Genomic DNA, 10658 nt, shown 5'->3' on the forward strand with positions numbered 1-10658 from the left:
CTTTGTCCTCCTCCACTCAGCTCCAGCACGTTTCCTCCTCGGGTCTGGCCGGCATTAGCATATGAAAGGCGAGGGAAGGCGTGCAAAAGGTCAAAGAAAGAGGATCCTGTCCAATGAGAGACAACAAAAACAGGCCACACCAGCTTTTGTGGCGTTCATGTTCTCCACCACCCAATCTCACGCCCCTCCCTCAGCCGTGGATCATTTCCATACACCAGATGCAATAGAAATAATGACGGTTGATCATAAATTACTCACAAAGTCGAGTTGGGTCATATGGAAGTCACCGTGGCAATTTTAAGCTGCATCATCACCCTCATGCCCCCTCCTACTATGACCAGCCGAGCTCACACAACAGACAGGCGTTCACATAAAACACACCTGCCTCGCAGTTGCACAGTTCCCTCTGCCCACACGATATCCATCCAAATCCTTAGTAAACATCTCAATAAAGGAAAATGTAAGAACAGTGTAGTTTGATATGATCCATGAAAGCCGCTCCCTTCCTTCCATGTAAATGCTACCTGAGCCACATCCATCCACTATATAATTGCACACTCCAGTGCTTTAGAGATGCAGTTTAGTATATACAAGGCAGCTTAGGGAGCCAGGAGTTTACCAGTCTCCACACTTACTCTATTATCATTCATATTGCCTCACATGACAGCTTCCATCTGCTGGCATCCGAACAAACAGCCAGAGACGCTGGCCTGGTGTTTCCGGGGTCCTCTACCAGCAAACACAGTCCCCTACCAGCTACAGCGGCCAGAGACAGACGGACTGGAGGGGAGACATGGCAGAGAGGGAGGGAGAGAAAGAAGAGGGGTAGAGCATTTCATCTCTCTTTCATCTCTGTCACCCAGTCAAGCGTTCAATGCCCCATTCAGTGCCTGCCCAGCATTATGCAAAATAATGCTAATCCCCTTTCCCGTGCTTTCACACTTGTATAAACCGCCGTTCCTGCCTCTGAAAAGCAATTATATCAGTTTACGTTCCTGTCAAAAAACAGGATTAGCATGCAAGTACTAGTAGCACCAACTAGGTCCAATCTCTATCCACCTTTGGCTAGCGGGAAGCACAGAACATTAAATGTTTGTCCACCCTCCCCCCTAAAATATTAAGTCCTACAGCTCAGTTGGGGGTTGCTATAAAGAAGTGTTGAAATTAGATATTTGGATGGAATGAAAAGGGGGACTGAAGGTAGAACTCCTTGTCCCTGTTATTGAGGCCCAAGCTTTTCTTTGCCAGAATCCCAGTCTTGTACAATAATCAAAAACAAATTCAGCTATGTCGCTACACAGGGCCGCATCGGTCTCACACTCCAAGTCTCGCTTCACTGACAGCAGCGTGTTACAGATGTGACACACACACACACACACACACACACACAACACAAAACTGAACTGCTGTCATCCCCACCGACACATTGCCAACACATGCTCACAACATCACCAGCGCAGGTGTGCACATGCAAACATACACACACACTGACGTAGACCCGGAAAGACGGCAGAGTGTTTTTGAATATGCAAATACTCGTACAAGCGGAACGTGTGCAAATAGGAGTCATTGTGAGCTGGTTTAATCTGGACAGTCGGGCCTCTCTCTCTCTCTCTCTCCCCCTCTCTCTCTCTGCCCCACTCATGTTTTGGGGGCACCAGGACGCACACCCATCTTGACTGACGACAGATCAGGGGACATTAGTCAGCACAATTAGCCAAGTCGTCATGGCGACTAATGAAATTTGGCAAAGCGGCCAGCCAGAGACTTAAATGAGCTAGCTGGTTATGTGCTACCATGGGGGGCTGACTGGCTGGCTGCTGGCTGGTTGCCTTACACACACCCATTATTCTCTTTTCTGCCGTGGCGGTACAATAGAGTCACTTGTATCTCAGCCGATACCCACCGGCGGTACAAGCTCTCCGCCTGACAATTTGCATATGTTAATATAATTAAGTGCTAATTACACTAAAACTCGCATATTCACAAGCTCTCTCCCCGGGAGCTACGGAGGGGCTTGATCTCGGTCCAAGTCTTTAACCCTCCTCCGCCTCTCACTCAGTGTGTGTGATAGAGAGAAAGTGTGTGTTAGCGGTGGTGCCCCAGGGCTGACACAGGAAGCCCCCCCCCCCCTCTTTGAGACATAATGCTGAGCTGCTGTGGACTTTTTAGCTTCTCCCCCTACAGGCCTCCGTGAGCCAGGAGACCCTGACACTACTACTGCAGACCGTCACCCCCCCACACACACACACACCTCTCTCTCTCTCTCACACACTCACACACACAAATACTACATAACCAGGAGAATATTGAACCTTGATCTCTCTAGAAAATTCAGCTGTTAGACACCTCTTTGCATCAAAAACTACATGCTTCAAACAGTTGCATAATAGATGTTGCATAAAACACCGTGTATGAAAAACCCTTAAGAATAAGTGTGAAGCAGCGAGTCTGAAACAGACAACTTGTTTGTCAGAGTCAAATACTACTGGTGCAACACAGTTGGGATTATAGCTACACTGCCACAGCTTGGAAACCTTAAAACGAAGAATTTACTTTTACTTTGTGAAATCAACCACTAATCTTCTGAGTAAGAAGAACGCTGTAAAGGTTTAATATTGAATCTCTTTAAAGCGGGTGACCAGAATGATAACTGTTATTTGAGCCATAGATAAGAGACAAAAAATCTACATGATTCCCCCTCAGTGAGTATGCGTGTATGGATGTGAGAGTGTGTGTTGGCCTGCCGTTTTAATAATGGAGGACAGGCGGTTGTGCTTTTCACATCGTAATGGCCGTGAATCAGGGAGGAAGCCAAGCGGTCGTGCTACAATTAGAGATCTTTTGTGCCTCTTCCTCTGTCTCTTTCTCCTTCTCTTTTCTTGTTTTCACTCGCTGACACTCTCCCTATGAAGAGTATGTTAAAACAGTCTACTCTGTTCTGCTGCTAAGGCTGAATGGGGCAGGGGGGGGGCAGAATTGGGACTGAGTGGGAGCAGGGGAGGGGGGATTCACACTGTGCTGCTGCTGGACACGCATATACACACGCATGCACACACACACCAAATGGTGCAGGAAGGAGGATTAAATAAACACACGTGCACACACACACACACCTATTGGCAGACAGACGCCTGTGTGTGTACTGTCCCTTAATGAATGTCTATGGGGAGTCAAAGGGTCCAAGCTCATTTAGTTGACTTTCAATGAGATGCAGCATTATGACTATGGTAATACGCTCCTCCCTTCCCCAATCATCATACATGGGTCATTGTGTCAGAGTGATTCATTTCTATCACACACATACGCCAGATGTTATTACACAGGAGAGTAAATCTCTCCAACGGATGTCAGTGGGCTTCTATGTAAAAAAGGCGAAAAGTGGAGGAGAAAAAGAAGAAGAAGAAAAAATATATTGTTGAAGCAGTCCAGCGTGTAGTAAGCTATACTGTTCGCTGAAGCATGACGGCTGGTAATGCAGGTTTGGATGTAGCCCTGCGTGTGTGAGTGAGCATGTGTGTGTGTGTGTGTGTGTGTGTGTGTGTGTGTCTTTGAGGGGGGAGCTCCTGCTCGCTAATACCTGCTACTCGGATTACCACAGCGTCTTAAGTATTCAACCGGACTCATATTTTCCCTTTCTGCCTTTTTAGCCAAATTGGCTGTCTTTACATTGTAAAGCAGCGATATAGCCCTCCTTACTAAGGGCCTATGGGGGATCCACGAAGAAGAACATTAAAATGCAGCGATAGTCTTGTTGCAAAGCTCCTCTCTATTTCTTTCTCTCTCCCTCTCTCTTTCTGCAGCAAAGGCTTCTAAATCATCCAGCCTCCTCTATTAGACGGGAGACTTATTGAGGTAGAAACCATAAAAAATGAAGAAGGGAAATTTAATCCTTGAAATATTGATTTGCACATTAATATCAGATAGGCAGAGGGCAATCTAGCCGGGTGGAAATGACACATTGTCGACCCCTAGGAGAGGCCCGAGCCAATCTTCTAGCTGCATGTGTCTTGGGCCCAGGAGTTATAGGACAGACTCAGCCCCTGTCTCTCTCTCTCTCTCTCCCTCTCCCATCCTCTCCTCCTCCCAGTACCCTCTCATCCCTCTTGCCCCCCTCCTCCATCCGCACCCTTAATGAAGGCTGCAATGCTGAAAATGCATTAGCTTTTAATAATCAAGAAGCATTTTCAAGCCAACAGCTATTGTCCTCCCAGGGCTATCTGCCCATCTCTCACACTATATGTTTTTTTTATTCCTCCCCTCCACCACTACGGATAAAATGAATGCTACAAGCTGCTTAACTAACATGCAGAGATATACACACCCAGCTTTTGATAGTGCTAAGACACAATGAAGAGAAAAACAAAAACAAGGGGCCTGGGCTTCTTCAAACATAAAGCTCAAAAAATTCTCTCATTTGCAAGACAAGAAAAATAACATGGAGATTCTGTTATTATAGAGTGAGACAATACCATCATTAACTGATGAAATACACTGCAATTAGACAGGATCATCTACTCTCATAATCTTCACTTTTTGGATTTATTTTATTATTATTATTATTATTATTAGGCCTAAGCCGTATTTTTGTAATGAAATGTGGGATTTTATGCAGATGCAATTAAATCGTCTGCCTAGAAAGAAGATCCATCCAGTCCAAAAAACACCAGTGTTGATAGTGTATATCAGTCTATAAAACTGATCTGAATTAGGTAACATTTACTTTGAAGAAAAATAGGAAAAACTTAATTTAATGTTGATTTTTAAATTTAAATATCAGTCTACCTGTTAACATAATAATAATAATAATAATAATAATAATAATAATAATGATACAATTGATTAATTCTGATTATTAAAGCAATAATAATGTTCCTTATTTGCTCTATGAGATTCTACAGAAAATTCCGTATTTTTATTAAAAATGGGTTTACGTTCTGTGTATAAAAACCTGTAAGCATTCACTAATTCAAACACATTTTTAAGTATGACACATTTGGAGAAAACGCTTGAAAAGCCTCTTCTTCGCTCTGATACCCATAGAAAAAGCCAGCAAAGCCGTGTAGAAATACAGTTCTATAAAAAGGTCGCCTATCCTATATTGGCGCACCGTTCATTTGGAGCGTATACAGTCTCTCTAGGTACACACACTCACACACACTCACTACACCGTTAGCCTACATACCCGGGTTGGAGACAGACTGGCCCCTTGGCCCTGATGTTTTTTTTTTTTTTTTTTTTTTTTTTTTTTTTTTTCCTCCCGTGCGATCGATGTCCCCCCTGTCACTGTCGCGTCCCAATCCGAGCCAAGTCTATCTACCTACCTCGAAAAAACAGCCAACTGGGCGTAAAAATACTTGAGAAGCCCTACCTCTGCGCTCTGTTTCCTCTAAATGAACACAAAACATCACTAATCGGCAACTTAAAGAAGATGTTGCAACCAGCATATCTGGGATTTAAGAAAAGGACAATTTATAGGACGAAATTATAGCTGAACCTACTGACGCGGATGGGGATCGAGGGAAATGGAACTTAGAGGCTATGGATGGAAGGAATTTGAAATGTGTTCATATCAATAAACATCATTAGAGTCTGAGTTGGATACGGTCTGATCTTTGAAATGCTGGTGCTTAAGAAAAAAAAAAACATCTCCCCAGGAGTTGGCTGGCTCTAAAGGGACTCGCCATGCTATCAGTAGCCCAACGATCGGTCTCCCTTCCGGACACCGCAGCCACCCACGCCTCGGTAAAGTGAGACTACTTTTAAAGCGCAGCAGGTAAAGATGTGTGAACTGTGATCGGCAAATGCGCCTTTCCTTAGTGCAGATTCTTTAATAAAGATGTTGCTTCGACTAATTTAAAGATAAACACTTATTCAGGCGAAAGGGGATCGTGTCGGGAGCCTGATCGTGTCACTTTGGTCGTGAATGCCTGGAAGGTGCGTGAAACCCGATGCGTTAAAAATGGCTTTGAGCGCTGCGGTGGATCCATATGATCTCTTCAAATCAAATATTTGGTGGTTTTTGACTGAAATCAGGAGTCGGGGAGTCGGGGAAAACACCAAGCCGGACCCCTCGACTAGAAACAAGCTCAAAGCGGACATGTCCGAGGGATCGGGCTCCTGGAAAGGCAACACCATATCCGCACCGCAAAGCCACGAACGGGGAGAAACGGTCGTCTCGTCTCGCTGTATCTAACGTAGAGTATTCGGTCTATCTGTCCACAACACAATCTCAATAACAATCGTATAAACTTTGCAAAAGGCAGGTCTGGACATGATATCCCACTGTTAACACCACGGACACATGCGTAAGAACGCCTCCGATCTTGTCAGTCGCTTGTTTTATTGTAGCCGAAGCGCCGGAGTTGCACTAACATCACGATATCCGCCTTTATTCTGGACTAAAAACACCCAGCACCTGTTATCCAAAGAGCCCCGATGTCAAAGATCCGCCAGCGAGATAGATAATCGATACCCGAGCCCTAAATTTAACACACACACCACAAACTACTCAATAAAAGTTAAAGGAAAGGAAAAAAACTTACTTTCTTCCCCCTCCAAAGCCGTCACCTCCGCTTCTGTCTTAGCTCTTGGGTTTACAAAACAGTCACATCCAGTGGCTTGCGTAATAGGACAATCAAAACGTGGAAAACAGGTAAAATTACAATAATCCTCCAACTTTATATTGGGAAGAAGGGGTAAAATCACAAATGTCAAGCGTTTTGAGAGCTATCCCTTATTTTGGTTCCGGTGGCGGTGAAACGACGTGTCGACGGGCTGCCTCGCAGTTTCTCTTGTGGACGGGGGTCGGGAAACGGAGGAAAGGAAATGAAAATCCGATATGTCTTTATTCTGCTAATTATTATCGTTTTAGCCCTGTTTAAAAAAATGGCTGATTAAGTTGAGTGCGCATGTCTTTGTGTGTCTATTTCCCGATATGCACTCTGGGAATGGGTAGAGAGACAGAGAGAGAGAGAGGGCGAATGAGAGAGAGAGAGAGAGAGAGAGAGAGGGAGGGAGCAAAAGAGAGACGGAGAGGGAGGGAGAGAGAGGAGAGAAGTGTAATTAGTGAGTTGATCAACAGTCTCCACATTGCAAATGACGCGCACACGGAGGCCTGGCGGCCGCATAGGTCTGTGCGCACAGAAAAATCCTTTGTATGGTCCCTCTCTGAGGGCTAAATCACATGTAGAACAATGGCCAACCGCTTCCTGCACACCAAACAGGCTGGACACAGAATTACTTACAAGTGTTTAGAAGTCATCTTTTCTGCAAAAACAAGTTTTGCAGATGAATATTTCTAAACTGTAGCGCACAATGCCCCAACAAAGGTTTCTTTTATTTTAGATTTAATAAATACACAATTACTAGGATATTTTAGTCTGCCCATGATGCTTATTTTTGTTTTACATCTGCTTGATTTTATTGGTTGTGACACTACAGGTGAATTACTTCGCCTTGATGTGCAGAATGAACGGTCTTTGCGGACTCCGAGAGACGTTAGAATATACAAATACTTGTGTGACTTTCTCTCAGGTTTGGGACCGTTTATGAAAATGAATAAAAGAGGTGGACTTTGAATAACACCTTTTTTTTTTTTTTTTTTTTTTTTTTTTTTTTAGAAAATCAATAATCTGCATGAAAACAGAGAGAAGAAATACATGAGGGTGGAATCAAAACCACAAAAACGTCTGTGCCGTGCAAACAACGGGCTTGCAGATTGTGTAGAATATATTTTATGGGGAACATCATTTATGTACAAAAGCAGAAAGCGCATTCACAAACGTGAGTTATTTACGCTACACACGGGCGGATTGTTTTGCCTTTTTGTATTGCATTCTCTAATAATACACTCGATTTTTATGCAGGTGAGGAGATCTGTTGCATATCTGCTACATGTAAACACCCAAGCCTAAAAATGACAGCCACAAAACATCAGAGTAATCCACCACATGTTGGAAAGTCATCACTGCCCTTTCGGGACCGCTGAGGCCCCGTGTGGGTTCAATAGAGCCAAACTGCAAAATCCAATACAAGGTCACATAAAAATCCCCCTCTCTATTCAAAGCTCAATTCACTGGCGTTTACATTTAGTGTCCTTACAAAGTGCATCGGTCTGTTGGCCCCATATCCTTTCAATGCAAACCGTTTACTGTGTGTTTCCCCCCGGTTTTTTAATGGTGGCTTTTTGGACAAGAGGAAGACTTTACACAGTCTCAGTCGGGGAGAAAATCAAGAGATCTTGTTCGCCTTCATGGAAAAAATCGAAGCTGGGGGTGAATTGAACTGCATGAGCCGGGGCTTGGGATGTGATTATAAGGCTGCTGCTGGCAAGTGAACTACTAGGTCTACTTTGCAGCCACATTGACTGGACTGCACCCATACCAACTGGATCCTTAAGAAGCCAAGAGATCCGAGCCCGACCCGACCCGAGGCTGTTTATTCTGGGTTTAGAGAGGTCTCTGACAAAGGGGGTGGGTGGGTCGAGGTGAGGAACAGAGGCGTCACTTTTCACCCGGATCCAAGGCTCCTGCTGCTGCCGCTACTGCTGCAGCTGCCTCCCTGTCCTCCAGGGGGGTTTTCTAGCCCGTCAGCCTTGGGAGGCGTCGCTCACTGACGGCTTGGAGAGTTCGCTCTACCCGCTGCTGCAGCGGACGCGCGAAAAGTCCACCGGGGCGTGCGTCGATCTTCCCAAAGCCGCACGGAGTGGACCTATGTCTCGTTTTTCGACTTGAAACACCCAACCGGAGGACTTTTGTAGCCATAACCCACCGTGACATTTCCTTTTTTTTTTTTTTTTTTCTTTCTTATACGCGCGTCTCCAGTTCTGTGGAAGGACGTGCTCATTTTTCCCACTTTCCAGTGCTTACATTTGTGCGCGCTGGTGACATTTTCAGCTAAGTTTCGTCTGTTATTTTATTTGTTTTCAACGAAAAACGATAAAGTACGAAGCGGATTTAGAGAAGTGATATAGGGCTACCTCTTATCTTAACCTCCTGCGTTTTTGTAAAACCCCCCCCCCCCTCCTCCCCCCGCTCTGCACCCTCCCTCTCTCCCTGCAGACGATGCTCTTTCTCCGGAGAAACCGCTTGACAATAGACCGTGTTAACTAATATTTCGTCCCATTTCCATATCAGCGGCATCGTCGATTAATTATAGATTTTTATCTGTAAACTGCGCTTTGGCGTCCGTACGCGTGCATGTGTGTGTGTGTGTGTGTGTGTGTGTCTGGGTGTGTGCGTGTGCGTGAGAGTGTGCGAGTTTTTGCGTGTCCCACAGCGAACAGGGAATCGCCAGGACACACAGACCAGGCTGAGTGAAATTAAACTCTTTTAAGTAGAGAGTAATCAGCAAACATTACGTGCAACGTGTTTGTTTTTATTTGCTAATGCAGCTACTGACGTCTGAGAAAGGTAGCACCGAACACTGGTAGTGATCTTATGCCACTTCAGTGGATCAATAACTTTCAATCGTCATATTACCATATCGGCTTGACACACTAGGAGCTGCATGGGATGGCACCATTGTCGGTCCATCAGTATATCTGATGAAGTCGAACTGCAGCCTAAATTGATGATCCGTTTGATTTTTGTGTTATATATATATATATATATATTTATGCAGGCTAGTAATTTTGTCAGTCCTGCAGCCCGTCCCGGTGTTCACCACAAACAGTCACCTGCTCAGTGTTTTCTGGATGTGCATGCAGACTTCCACCTCGTTTGTCCTATGCGTCGGCGCCCTCATGGGGTTGCTTGGCTGACCCCTCTGCCTCGTCAGGACACACACAAAAACACGCAAAAAGCCCAGAGCCCTGACCCGCAACCTGCCACAGTGACCCACTGGCCAACTCTCCTCCAGCAAACACATGCACGAACAAGCTCCATAAAGGCCCATAAAACAGACAACAACAAGTTCAGTGCAACTCTCTCAACGCATCACACCAATAAAAAGATTTCCACACTCCTTGCAGAATAATTAGGACAAATTAAAATGCACTTGATAATCTTTCTTCCAAAATATACCCAACAATTACAACTGCATTCTCAGCACAATAAAATACAATTCTGACACAGAAATCCTCTGAATGTTAAAGTCACGTGTAAGTTGTCACCTCTGTTAAATTAAAGGTGCGGAATGGAAAAAAAAAAAAAAAAATCCATCAAATGTGTTTAAAACAAAAAAGAAAGAATTATTTGTGTGATTTCAGCGAAATTAATGTCCAAAAAAAATGTTCCCTCAATTTATAGAGACTGCTGACAAAACGCCCCACTGAGAAGTGGGCAAAAACAATTGACTCTAAAACAATGAAAGAGGAAAGAAAGAGGGGGGAAAAAACTGTGAAACAAAAGGAAGTTTTTGTACATAGATGCTTAACATAAACTCTATCGACGCTCTCACACTCAGTCCTAAAGCAATCCAGCAACGGTCCATAAATATGCAATCGTTATAAAAACTTCAAATTTACCCCATCTTACCTCTTTTAAATCCCCACCAAAAAAAAAAAAAAAAAAAGCATAAAGTGTAATAAGCCAATGAAAGAGGAGATAAATAAAAATGTAGGCTCGGTACCTTTGGTATAAAGCATTCCGTTTTCTTCTTTTCTGTCTTTCTCTTGCTCAGTAGCGATCCGATAATAGCATATGGAAAGTGTTTTC

The 10658-nt window shown here is 44.3% G+C and overlaps 1 protein-coding gene across 4 annotated transcripts in view; it reads right to left on the reverse strand.

The window, feature by feature from the left end:
• Window positions 1–6929, reverse strand: part of zfhx4 (zinc finger homeobox 4) — an 82026-nt gene extending 75097 nt beyond the window's left edge. For 2 of the 4 annotated variants that reach the window (XM_071485463.1, XM_071485460.1), the window contains exon 1: window positions 6546–6929. The gene's annotated coding sequence lies outside the window, so the exon portion shown is untranslated. The other 2 variants (XM_071485462.1, XM_071485461.1) reach the window with 2 other exon arrangements.
• Between the last annotated feature and the right edge of the window lie 3729 nt (window positions 6930–10658).

The sequence above is a fragment of the Trachinotus anak genome, unplaced genomic scaffold (genome assembly GCF_046630095.1).
Source record: "Trachinotus anak isolate AG129_WGS33_773 ecotype Australia unplaced genomic scaffold, CSIRO_AGI_Tana_v1 ptg000009l, whole genome shotgun sequence".
Lineage (NCBI taxonomy): Eukaryota > Metazoa > Chordata > Actinopteri > Carangiformes > Carangidae > Trachinotus > Trachinotus anak.